Below are 14,386 nucleotides of genomic sequence, written 5' to 3'. Positions count from 1 at the left end.
TTCACAAAGTCTGAGCTGGGTGCCGAGGCTCCCTATGCAACGAGTGGGGAGAGAGAGGTGCCTTAGAATGGGATTCACAAAAGCCAGTATGCAAGGAGGCTCCTCACCAATACTGGCCGAAGGGAGGTGCCTAGGCAAGGGACAGGTGCGAAGTTCTGCCGCTCTCTCAGAGACAGGTGCCTAAGTCCGGGTTGCACGGAGGGGCTTCGCTCCTTTTCGGTTTCTCAACGGCAAAGCTTCTCATGGCATTGGGCACTCACGCCGTTTCTTTGGGGTGGAAAAACACCAGAGGATGGGGTACTCAGCTGGGATGTGGGAGACCCCCTGATTTGAGTCCCCCTATGCCAGAGGAGGAGAAGAGATTTGAACAGAGCTCTGCCACCTCTCAGGTGAGTTCCCTAGTCACTGGGCTATAGGATAGTCTGATGTGGGGCTCCCTCAGTCTGTTCAAGCTGATGTGCTGTGGATATACAACCAAAAAATGCACTGGAACAGGGTCCTGGGTCTCCCACCTCCCAGGGGAGTGCTCTAACCATCAGGCTATAGAGTCACTCTCATGCTTGCTTTCTCTCTCTCTCTTGGGCCCAATGTAGAAGCTGTTCCACTGTGGATAAATAATGAAAGAATCATTGAGCCAGAAAGAGAGCAAGAGCATGAGATGATGTTGTCTTGTAGTTAGCACACTCAGCTGAGGGGTGGCAAATCCCTTCTCCCCCTCACGCAAAGGGGGGATTTGACATAGGTGTCTCCCACATCCCAGATGAGTGCTGTAATCACTGGGCTAAAAGTTATGAAAGTCCTCATCCTACTTCTCCCCTCTGAGCCCCCCTCCAGCCATTTTGTGTAAGCTCATCTATAGAGGCTTGATCCAGGAGGTGAGCTCTGAGCACTCTTATCAGATCAGGCCCTGCAGGCGAGCAAGAGGGAGGAATGCCTAACTTTCTCCCCCTGCCCCGGTTTGTGCACAAAGGCACCCAGACACCTAGTGTAGGGCTGCTGTGTGCATGCCTAAAGGTAGAAATTTAGGAGCCTAAGGAATTTCTACTGCAAAAATGTAGCTGTGAAGTGAGATTAGGAGACAACTAGATTTAGCAACAGCTGAGTGGGAGCTTTGTGAATTCTACTAGGGCCGGATTTAGGGAGTTATAGTGGCAGTGAGGCACCTAAGTCCTTTTGTGAATCTAGCCCAAAGTTCCTATCGATTGATGTTGCATGTATGGAGTATTTTCCTCTTCTTGTTAAATTTGGAATTTAGTATGCTAATTTCTTGTTTAAAATCTTTAGTACAAAGTGCCCAGGATAGGCTCAATATGACCAAGCTCATGACGAGGAGTTAGTAGCCTCAACTTTAAAATGTACTGATCAATAACATGAAAATAATTGTGTTATCTTAAAATTCTGTATTAAAGATTTTGCTGTTGCTGCTGCTGCTCTGTCTGTAAACAGTTTTTTATTTTTTTTTATTTTTTTTTGTGCTAAGCTGTATTGCTCACATTTTGACAATGGAAAAAGATGGAAACTATCCAGTCCAACACCACAAAACAGAGCATTCCCTCAGCTTGGGGGAACATTAGATTGAGGAGAAGGAGGCATTGCACTGTGGCAATCCCTAGCTGTTGGAAAGGCCCCCTGGGGACTACGGCAGCTGGTAAAAATTAACTGTAGCCCTAAAACTGCTCTCACAAAGTATCAAGATCTGGGAGCTGCCAAAGTGGCTTTGAGACACCTTTTGTCCCAATCCACTGAGCATTTCCACTGACCCCAATGTTTTTTATGCAAAGGCTCAAAGTCTGCATAACATTGAACAGGACAGCAAAAATTCACCGATTCATAGATTCATAGACATTTAGGTCAGAAGGGACCATTATGATCATCTAGTCTGACCTCCTGCACAATGCAGGCCACAGAATTTCACCCACCACTCCTGCAAAAAAAACCTCACACCTATATCTGTGCTATTGAAGTCCTCAAATCGTAGTTTAAAGACTTCAAGGAGCAGAGAATCCTCCAGCAAGTGACCTGTGCCCCATGCTACAGAGGAAGGCAAAAAACCTCCAGGGCCTCTTCCAATCTGCCCTGGAGGAAAATTCCTTCCCGACCCCAAATATAGCGATCAGCTAAACCCTGAGCAAATTGCAAAAGTGACTCTAAAATCCTGGGTCTGCTGTTTCTTTTTCTGGTTGTGTGCAAACATGGTGGGTGGATAAACAGAAATCTGAGACTGGCAGTGTTTGTTAGGTTAGCTAACTGCAGCTGAAGAGTCAGACAATGAAGAGCAGAATAAATTAAACATTGTTTATGCTCATATTCTAGCTACAGTAGCTCCCAGAAGCCCCTATCTGGACTAAGGTCTCACAGTGCTGGGTGCTGTACAAACATGCTGGTATAGGTTCCTAAATAAACTAATATTAAGATAAGCTCCATTTGTACCTAAAGTGCTTAACAATTTCCTTTTAAAGATTCTGGCAAGTCAACAAGAGGCCTCCATTTGGTATCATACAACTGTAGGTGCCTATAGCTTGCAGATTAGCCAGTGATAGTCAAAACTGGTACATAAATGCTAGTCTTTGTCAGTAGGTGGCTATTTTCACTTGGTACCTGAGGCAGTGAGAGCTGTGTATTTTGGGTACTGTTCTTTCTCTTTGAAGTGGAAGCAGTATATCAAATATTTTAAAAAGCAGTTCTCATGACACCATTATGGGCTATGTGTAAATAAACAGCTAAAAAGCTGTTCCTTCTCAACGCTCATTTAACATAAGTTACACAGGCGCTGGAGGCTGGTGAAAAGAAAAAGGGGTTAGGAATTACGAACTATTCCCCTATGGCTGATTATTCCATAAATGTCAACTATGCACTTCCTTTGAAGCATCCAGTACTAGCCACCCGTTCTCCTATTGTCAGACAAGATATTGGCTATCTTATGTTCATAGTTTTGCCAGTGTCACGTGGTGACAGGAATGTCGCATTAAGAATGCACCACATCCTATGCCTTGGGGGTCAGTTTGTCAGAACATGTCTTATTTACTCCATCTGTTCTTTAGCATAAGAAGATTGTGGTTTCTTTGACACTTGTTTAATTAAGAACAATCAGCCTCTTAGGAGAACATTCTGGGAACAAAGGTGCTCCAGGATCACAGTAAATCAGCACAATCTTAATGCCTAGACAGAAAGATTACCCAGTCTCTGGTTCTGAGAAAGAGGCCTGGTGGATCTCCATCTCTTCGTTAAAGGAGAGGAGGAAAAGTCAGACGCTTTTTTTTTACCTTTTCTAGGTATAGGAAAACTCCTAGAGAGAATGTCTGATTCCTCTGAGGTTTGAGCTACAGTGAACCTTCTTTAGGCTACAAGCTTCAGTTTAACCTGGAGACTGCAGCAGCCTTAAGGCTTGGCTACAGTTGCGAGTTACAGCGCAATAATGGAGCCCTGGGTGCACTAGCTCACGACCCGTCCACACTGGCAAGGCACGTAGAGCACTTTGACTCCACGGCTACAGCGCTGCTGGTACTCCACCTCGGCGAGTGGAATAACGTTTGGTGCATCCCTGCGGGAGCGCCGCAGCACCAGTGTGGACAAGGTGTTGCATTACTGCGCTCTGATTGACCTCTGGAAACGTCCCATAATCCCCTTAAGTCAAGTGGCCACTCTTGTCATTGTTTTGAACTTGCTGTAGGAATGCGGATATGCCCTTTCAAAGCTCCATTTCTGACAGCTGCCTGCTTATCTGCTCCGGGACAAAGGAACCATTACTGAGGAATGCTGCTTGCTTTGAGTGAGTGAGAGAGAGGCGGTGGGGGAGGGGGGGGAGGGAGGCCTGCCACTGAACTTACAAAACAGCATGCTGACATGCTCTCAGGCCCCCAAAAACCCACTCTTTCTCCCTCCACATACACACAACACCCTCCCTGTCACACTCCACTCCACCCCCCGCATTTGAAAAGCAAGTTGCAACCACTTGCATGCTGGGATAGCTATCACAATGCACTGCTCTTTGTAGCATTGTAAGAGCTGCTAATGTGGCCACGCCAGTGCACTTCCCGCTGAGAGTGTAAACACTCGGCAGCGTTTTCCCTGCTGCGGTCTCCGAAGGCTGGTTTAACTCCCAGCGCTCTACAACTGCAAGTGTAGCTACGCCCTTAGACAAGAATATACATCTAAATACAAAGGTTCTAACCAACCATTTCAGCTGAGCTAAGATCTTCTATTATCCACCTGACCCGCATATTCCTCTGCAGGGAGTGAGGTCTCCAGTGAATATACTCCTGTCGGTTGTGCGTGCGCTGCAAAGGTTTGAACAAGTTACTGCCTCTGGTGCAACACCAGGCCACGTTACAGAACTGGGTTTATTTCCAGACGACAGTGACGCTGCGAAGCACACGGGTGAGCACTTCCCTGAAGTCAGTGGGATTACTGTAACTGCTCCCCAAGGCGCATAAAGAGGGCAAGTATTGGAGACTTCTAAAGTACTGCTGCAAACAGTGCACCTACAGCACCTTTCTAAACAAAGAGAGCTCTTTACCAGCTAAGCAATGTGCTTTCTGGATTAATGAGAGAGGCATGAAAAACAGGAACGTCATCTGTAGACTTGCACTGCAAGAAATAAGTACAACACTAACTGTCACTCAAGGGAATGCGAAGGAGCTGCCACAGGCTAAACTGAACCAGTGACAGCCAGGAAAACAACTGAGAAGTGGGGGAATAAAACAACAACGTGGGAAAGCATGCTTTGGGCTTGGCTACCCCGCCCTGGATTGAGTGCCAGAACGGAGGCTAAACCAGTCCTGCAAAATTGCCATGAAAATTTGCCAGCCCAGTAACAGAGTCAGGTCATCCATTCCGATAATATTTTACACACTCGTGAAAAAAGGCAGTCGTTGCATTCAGTGAGTAGAACAGATTTTTGCAAAGCTGGATCAAACCCTTGTGGGCCCAATTTTGAAGTTCAGGTGACTGAATATGACGATCAAATCTCACCTTGAATGCTTAAATCAGCCCTTTGGAACTTGCAGGGGGAACTTAAGTTGCTAAGTGCCAGTGTGAGTGTGCATAGATATGGGCCTCCTACTTAGGCTGAGGTTTTCAATCCTCCTGAAGGGATATGGATGCCGTTCCCATTAAAATTAATGGGAATCAGCTGTCCAAATCCCCTAAATGGCTTTGAAAATCTCATCCACAGCATGTAAATGATGGCTGCTAAATCACAAGATAACTTTCTGTATTAGAAAAGAAACTTACTGAGGACATACAAGAACTCACCTGTCTTAATAATACATAAGCATGAAAACAGAGTAATGAGCAACAAATTTGCACTGTCTGTTCATGTTCATACAATTTGCAGTGATAGTTCGTGTATTCAAGGGATCGGAACTTGGCCTGCCTGCACTCTGCCTTTGATTGTTACAGTGTTCTCAACATAACCATACATTTTATAGGGCAGTTTCAACAAAAAATACTGTACACTGGAAAAAATGCTGTTCTGAATTTTAAATGAATCCTTTCTCAAGTTCCCTTCCAACTGTGGAAGTGTTAAAACTCATAAGATTAAACCTATCCACTGACAGTAGAGTAAAACATTTCCATTCCCACACCCCTGAAAGGTAAGCCCAACAAACCATGCACAGGGTAAAAAAACCCTCAGGTAGATATATTTTATTAAACCTTGTGAGCAATATTCCATGAAGACTCTTCTAATGAGGCCTTGGTTCTGTCAACCATTTGCCTTGCGCTATTGCTATACTTCCACAACATACATGCGACATCGATAAATACCATTGAGTTTAATTCAGACTTTTGGATTTAGGGTAACCTGGGTTCTGTGGGCCTTACTCCCCACCCCTTATAACTATACATTTTACACCCACTATGCACTGGTATAAATGACAACGAAAGATGCAAGGCAATGAAGAATCAGGCCTACTAGAAAATATGCTTTCTTAGCTACATCTGGGGTAAGTCTAAAGAAAACTATTAACCTCCATTGTTTGTCTTCATTGTGATAAAATTATCTTTAAACAACGATCCTTATTCCTAAGTGTGATAAACAGATGTTTTGGGGTTTGGGATGGGACCTCATGATTCACAGCACATGAGATGGAATGGTGTAACTGTCTGGTGCTATCATACTGCAAACACATTTCTGTCTGTCCCTCTAGGGATCGGGTTGTGGGAGGGGAAGAAGGCCAGATTGGTACTATCATTCTGCAAACACATTTCTGACAGCTACACCAACTCCCATCGCCCATCCCCAACCCCAGGTTCAGAAATAGCTGAAGTCCTCAGGATACATGGGAGGAATGGGGGGAAAGGCAATAAGTGTTATGTGCTTAAAGCATGATTCATTTTCAATGGAGAAGAGCTCTACAACACAAAAAATAAGTAGACAAATGTCTTTATGGCTTAGCGCACATGCAGAAAAACAAAACATGATTCCAGTAACAATACAGGCACAGACAGCACCTGCCACTATCCTGTGATTAAATGGGCTGTTCTTCAACCCTTGCTCTCCCACAACCCGAAACCTTGACCAGTTTCAACCTGAGGGATTGGCACTCCATAAACAGCCTTCCAGTGCAGTTAGCACCCCTGACAATGACTGGTAAAAGAAAAGAATGGCTGCATCCTTCCCCCATCCTCCAAAGCAAATGCTGATGTGGTCTTTCAGAGATTGATAGCTCCCAATAGCAGAGGTTTGTAAACAAGCTTGAATCATGAAGACAAAAGCATTGCACAATGACCACATTACAACTGGGCTGCCATCCTCCACAGCACAAACCCAACTCTGAGGTGATAACCCAGTGAAGGCACAATATGTGCAATGTCTCACGAACAATTGGCTAATGACCTTCAGCTGCCGGGAAGCAAAACCCCCACACTGCTATGTAGCCCCACAAATATGTGCCAATGTTCCCTCGTGCTTTTCATGTGCCCATTTGACAGCCCTGATTTCCTTTGCCCACTGAGAACCAGGACCGTGTGCACTTGGATGGAATCCAGCTGCCTATAGAGAGTTTGTAAGACAGACTTTCCTGTTCCCACATGGGACAGAAACATTCCCCTTTACCCTCACAAACATTATGGAGTGTGCAGCAAGTGCTGATTATACAACCGCATTTGCCACATTGGCATCCAGATGGGTGCACAGGCAGCCCAAATGACATTTCAACCTGCCAAATGCACACTCCACGAACAATCTGCAGTACTGAATTTGTAACTGAATTCCCTTTTTCCAGGGCCATTGATGTCAGGGTATGGTTTCATGAGTCAAGTTATTAACAGGAAAGCAAGGTACCCCAAAATAACAGTTGGCCCAAACATACCAGAAAGCACAATATCATTTCTGGGGAATAAGAAAAGGAGTACTTGTGGCACCTTAGAGACTAACCAATTTATTTGAGCATAAGCTTTCGTGAGCTACAGCTCACTTCATCGGATGCATCTGGGGAATAAAGTCCCTTCTTCCCCCTTCAAGTACAATTTAGATCTTCTCAGCATTCTCAGCAAACAATCTCAGCATTGTTTATATTCATGTATCTGTCTCTGTGGTCCACCAAGCCTTGTACAATGAACAAATAAGTAGCCTTTTTGGATCACACTCTCACTTGTCCCTTGTGATAAGCAAAGTATTGGGATATAGGTACCACAGATGGCCTCTGCACAGTTCAGATGTTATACCAATAAATTAAAAACCAGCAGGATCTTATTAAAAGGGAAAAAGGCAAAATGCCACATTTATTGTGAATACAGAAAGAATCATAGTAAGCAGTTAGTTATAGCTATAACATTCCATTCAATCTCACATTTATTCACACATTCATTCATACACACACACACACACACACACACACACACACACACACACACACACACATACGCAGGTTCTGCAAGGTTGTTATCATAGTTACCAGCCTTGGAGTTGCTCATGCCAAGCCACTGCCCAGGTAGCCTGGACATGAGGAGGGAGCAGGGCCTTGTCAGATGCTCATCGATATGCTCCTGGAAGTTGGTTTGCAGAATCAGACCCCAAAGTTCTCACTTTCTAGAGTCCATTTTTATAGGAATTTCTTCCTATGCCAGTCTATGGGAATTGCTTCATCATGCTGTTGCTGAATCAATCAGCAGATGGCACATTCCTGACGGCTCTGTGCTGCCAGATGTTATCTTGTTCTTTGGTTCTCCCATTCTTGAGGCTGTTGGGTGGATTCCAGTCTGCCTTCCGGGGGTCCTCTGGTTATTTCCACTTGACGCCTTCTTCAGCCGATGGACACTGGATTCTTAGGCTGGCCTCCCTGATCATTCAGTTATTATCCACACCAAGCATCCATCCACATACATCCTCTATCTCTATTTTAATCACAATTGTTAATACAACAAAAGGGCAGGGAGTCTCTGGGTACTGTTTCTGTTGTTACAGAGTATTGCTTTGAGTCTCTCTCTGTGTGAATTGCTTTGAGAACAGACTCTGTCTTAGAATGTACTAACGCAATTAGCAGCTTGCAAGTTTCACACATAGAGGGAGAGAAACAGTACCAAAAACCAAGAGACCTCTTAATTAGTAATACCCTGGAATTTAAACTATGGGGAATCAAACTCATTTGTGATTTTAATACAGAACTTCTTTAATATGATCCAACACAGAAACCTCATCCTCTCAAATCCAGCTGTTATTTCTGGACCTTTTCTTATAGCAACCACTGATGGGCAGTGTTAATCGCCACGCAAACCTGCACAACCACAAGCCTGGTGGTGCACTTTCCGATCCGAAAGTGGTTTGCAGTGGATGTAGTCTGGTGAGGCCAGCTTCCACAGAGCAATAGCCAAAGCTTCAATAGTTCCCTGGCCTCCCTAAATTGAGTGTTCTGGTGCTGGAGGTTTGGTGCAACCTCCTCACCCAGCTCCATGAATGTCTGTTTCTTCATTTGGAGGTTCTGAAGCCACTGTTAGTAATTCCAGATTTTCAAAATGATGTGATTCCACCACACTGTGCTTGTTCTCTTGCATCAGAAGCAATGATCCACCCAAGGTCATACTGTCATACCTGTGCCATGTGAGCAGAATGAATTTTCAGTGACCCTCAAGATCAGCCATTTTTGACATATCAGAAAATTCTGCTGAAATTCTATCCAGAATCTTCCAGTCCACTTCTTCCATACATAACCATTTATCCCGCAATAAGGAGAAGGAGAAAAACCAGATCATCATTCCATTGCTCCACGTCTTCCATCCAGTTTGGCAGGCAAGAAAGGTGATCAGGAACTGCCATTGGTAATGTGTGATGGTGAGGGACAGTACCAACATCACACAGCAAAGCAGTTCCCAGAGTCTCTCTTTGTGATGCACGGAACCCTGGGATACTGCCCCTGAAATGGTAGCGCTAACGTTGTGTAACAACAGGGCAGTGTGAATGCAGGTAAACACGCATACACAGCGCTATACCCACATTCCAGCACAACATAATGTGGATGCAGGGCACAGTTATGGGGAGCATGCAAGAGGCCCAATAACCATGTGTACATGTCTGTGTGGACACAGCTTCAGGCAAACACCTGATACAGAAAATTTGAGCATAAACTCAGTTTAGTAAAGTTATAAGCAACTGAAAACATCCTTATAACGGGAAGTGCCAGGGAACCTAAATTTTAGGTAGAACTGCCCCACGTCCAATAATTTAAGTCTTCTCTCCCTTCCCCACTAATTTCCCTTGTTTTGCTCTTTCCCAGCTCCACTCCTCCTACTGGAGTAACTAATGATTTAGGCTGCATTGTGTTTCAAAGGGGCATTAGATGGAAGAGAATGGAGTTCTATTATAAACACAAATAAATGTGAGTTATTCTACAAATATACGGAGGGATCTGAGAAAAAGAAAGGAAATTAGTAAAAAAAATCCTTTTACACATTTTACACTTTTTTAAAATTTATTTTCTATTTCAGGTCATTTTAGCAGGTTTTTTGCTTTGGCTTAATCAAGAGAAAAGTAGGAAGCAGCATGTTTGTTGCTGGCAAGCAGCTTGAATACTCTTAGACTGGGGAATTGGAGCAGAGGGATAGAAACCAGAATGGAGAAATTTGCATATTTATAGTATGCTGATAAAATAACCAATGATTATGCAAATATCTGCATTCTCATTGGCTTATAGTTGTTAACCAGCATGCAGGGATTTACAAACAGTACAGTCAGACACAGGAGCAGTGATTATGCAAATAATCATTCAGAACCAGAAAGCTCAGAATGTAAAGGGGGGAAAAAAATTGTCACATGTCACTAATTCTACAGTATCCCTGCCCTGAGTGGCTGAAACCAATCCACTTCAGTATAACAAGCCAAAATGAAATAGTAAGGAAGGGAAAGCAAATATTATTTGAGGAGGTGGTTACTAGATGGGGAGTAACTTCCTGTTGCTCAGGAAACATATGCTGGTAGTAGGGAAAAGGGAAGTCATGAGTTCTGACAACCAGAATGATGCTAAATTCTAGTATTGCAAAATAATTCTTGTGAAAGGGAATTCTCAACAAAGCTGTCTGTACTTCATGTTTTCCGCAATCCTTTCAATCACTGCTGCTAGCAAGAGCATAGAATAGACTTGCTGCCAGTATTTTTAATCAGTGTATCTAAGGCTGCACAGAGGAGGTCAGGATGAGACCGTTGACATCAACATTCTTGCTGTTGGTAGTAGCAGAGCTTCTCTGTGGTAGATTTTCAGGAGGCGGCCTGATGAAGACACAGCACTGAAGCATAGGATTCCAGATGAATGACTAATTTTTCAACCTAGTTATTTACTTCCCAGCCCTCTGAGTACCGAATTTTCATAATGACTACTGTTTTATCAGCTGTATAGAAGGTAGATTTGTCTGTTTTGACTAACTGGCATGGGATTGCAAGGGGTTTATATGAGCATGTTGTTTCTGCAAACTATTGTGAACAATCCTGGCCAATGGGCTCCCTGCATGTATCATTTAAGCTGCTTACCAGCTAAAAACCTGTTCAAGTGCAAGGTGAAATACTGCCAAATTGACATGAAAACAGAAATACCAAAAAAGCAAAGACTAGAAGGCTGTTGGCCTGCACAAAGGAAGCTGTTCAAAAGGAAGCAATACTTGGTTTTGTGTGAAAAATAATGTCATGCTGGTTTTTATAGTAGAGGAAGCCTGGCTACATTCAGGTCTTTTCCAAAACAATGTAAAGAGGAGACATTACAGCTAGATGGAAAGTGCAGAAAGAACCAAAATGGAGTTAAATAGTCCTTTACAGAGCTGGTTAGTCTAGTTTCTTGCCATCTGAATAGAGATGTTTAGTAAGACAAGAGGTTCCTATTGATTAAGGCCAAGCTCATGTTTCTGCTTATGTGGATCTACAACTTCAATGTTCAATATCCATAAACTGGGACAATTCCGTTTGTTAGCACTAGGGAGTTCTGTAGCTGCTGCTATGACATTTAGAGGTAACTCAGGCTTATCCAGACTGGAGTAGTTAATTCTTCCATTCTAATATTGCCCATGCCATTCTTCCCCCCAGATCAGAACTTTCTATTTAAGGTTAGTCAAGGGATTAGATATTTAACTCATTCTCATGATGGGCCCAGGCTTCCTGTGAGATAGGTGAAGTAGGTTTTGGGCTTTTTTTAAACATTCCCTCCCCCCCGAAACAAACCCAAGTGGACAAGGAACCTTACTCATTTACAAGTTTTATGCTTCCTTTGTTACTTCATCCTTGTGTAGTAGACAACTGTATTTGTTTGCTATTATCCAGTTGGGTAGTCCTACTTGTCGTCTAAATGACAAGAGCTGCCTGGTCCCAGCTCTTTCCTGTTGAGGTCTGCATTCTTTAAGCATTTAAACTGAATTAGCTGATATAGTATTCTTATTCTGAATCAAGAGCTAGTGTTGATAGTCATCTGGAAAGGTTAGATAGGAGGAAAGTGGGCCTTTCACTTGGCATAGTGAGATTTGAAGCAATGCATCAGTTGATTTGTGGTAAATTTAGGGGAATTATTTGTTACTAAGGTCAAGTCATACTTGGGGGTGTGAAAAATCTACCCCCAAGCAATACAATCTAGCAACCTTAACCCCTAGGCAGTGCTAGGTCAGTGGGAGAGCTGCTTCCACTGACATAACTCCACCTCTGTGAGAGATGGTAGCTAAGCTGATGGGCAAGTGCTCTCCTGGTGGCTTAGAGCATCTACAGCTGCTGGGCTACTGCAAGTTTGTAGTATAGAGCTGCCCTGAGAACAGTCATTCACCTTTGTTAACCTAACACTAGGCCAGTTTCTGGCATTTCAAAGTGAAGAAAGACACCCCTGCATAGGACTAGTGTTGAGCCCTGCAGGGTGACCGGCCTCCTACGGGGCCTGCTGCTGTAATGGCCGAGGTGGGTAGTGTAGAAGCAGGACTAAAGTAGTTTTATGCTTTAAAGAAAAACTTCAGATTCAATTACCATGGAGATTTGTGCCCAGCAAGTTACTAGATCATAATGCTCCATTTCAGAGCTAGTTACGAATTCATTTTAAATTTTGCTATGAGGATTAAGTGAAACTAGAGTTTTATAGACCAAGTAAGAGGTTTTTGCATAAAGACAGTCTAAAAAAAAAGGTATGGTCTCATTGGATGGAGCCATTTTAGCTTAAGACTGTTACAGGAAGTTTTCCATTCAGCTCTACTCTACATCTGAGTTAGATCAGACACAACAAGGTATGGCAGTAAGGTGCAAATCAGCTAGTAGTTTGCTCTTCTAGAGATTCTTTAAGGGTGCTGGCCCTAGTTCCATGCTGCATTTATATACGCATGCTGGTGCTAGACACCCCTTATGGGCAAGGTTTCCAAGCTTTGTCATCCAGCTACCTTTGCATGGAAGCCAGTTTTAAGGGATGCTATTCAGGGCCTTTTGGAGTTCAGGCTACTTAAGCAGAATTTCAGGTTGACTTTCAACAATTGCACATTACAGATTTGCCCATATTTCCAGCTGCTCTTCTTATGAGCGATTGATATGATCTACCCCCAAACAGCTAAAAATGATCTGCCACATGTCACTTTAGACTAAGTTTGTGCCACAATCTCTTGCTACAGACAAAAAGTGAAGTATTTGAAGCATTTGAATTGCTTTGTCCTGAATCAGAAGTTGTAAGAGGGCAAATTATGCAGAATTAATGGCTTTGCTTACAAAAAAAATTGTTCAGCAGTTTGAGCTTTTGTATCTATATGCAGTAAAGCTTCTACCTATCCTTACCCAAGCCAGGCTACCCAAGCAAATGTGACTTGGCACAAGTCTTGAGTTGTAGGGAGAAAAGCCAGGGAGTGAAATATGAACACATGAATGCAGGGGTGAGCAAAATGTGGCCTGCCAGGCTCCTTGGCTGCCCCCTTACAAATCACTGAGACAAAGTCCTGGGGCAAAGTGGGATGCTCAGTCAGGCTGCCTGCTCCTGGCATGTCTGTGTGCTGGGGGGGGTGGGGGAAGCAGGTCTCAGTATGCTACCCCCAGCCCCATCCTCACAGCTCCCATTGACTGGAAACTGGCCAACAGGAGCTGTGGGGGTGGTGCCTGCAGACACTAGTTGTGCACAGAGACCCACTGCCCCCCTCTCACCAAAGGGGTGTGCAGGTATATGCCAGTGCCAGCAGCTAGCTCCTTCTGGGAGTGGCATGGGGCCACAGCAGGCAGCCTCCCTGAGCAGCCCACTGTGCTCAATGCCTCCTGGCCAAAGCCTACACCTCATACCTCCTCCTGCACCCCAACCCCCTGCTCCAGGTCAGAACCCCTCTTGTACCTAAATTCCCTCCCAGACTCTGTACCCCATCCCCTGCCCCAGCCTGGAGCTCCCTTGTGCACCTAAACTCCCTCCATTAATATAGTGGGGCAAAATTCATGGAGTAGCCCCCCTGCAAAAATTGCCCACCCCTGCACTAGCTGCTATAAGCCAAGTTCGCTGCATGCCAAGAATTTAGATAGCATAAGGTATAGTGCCATCAGCAATGCTAAAACAGCAATGAAAGCCCTCAGTGTGATGGATTTAAGGTAACTAGATTTGACTTCCCCAGAAGTCAGTTCTACAGTTAGCAGCTCCATCTTGAACTGTACCCTTACATTGCAGCATTAGTAGAGTGCATAAATTGCAGAGATCTGGCAGGTGCCTTAGCTCTTTGGGATACTGCCAAAACAGATAAGGTTTCTAATTTTCCAGTATATTTTTAGACTAACTTTCCCAATTTGAGTTTTAGGGTAGAAAGAAGAATATTTCTTCTTGCTTTAGGCCAGAGGTGGGCATACTATGGCCTGCAGGACTGTCCTGTCTGGCCCGGCCCTTGAGCCCCCAGCCCCTCCCCTGCTGTCCCCATAGCCACACCAGCTCTGGTAGGGCTGTGAGCTCCTGCTGCTCTGAGCTGCATGGTAACAGGGCAG

This window comes from Natator depressus, chromosome 5 (assembly GCF_965152275.1).
Source record: "Natator depressus isolate rNatDep1 chromosome 5, rNatDep2.hap1, whole genome shotgun sequence".
Classification (NCBI taxonomy): domain Eukaryota; kingdom Metazoa; phylum Chordata; order Testudines; family Cheloniidae; genus Natator; species Natator depressus.
This window is presented reverse-complemented; position numbering follows the sequence as displayed.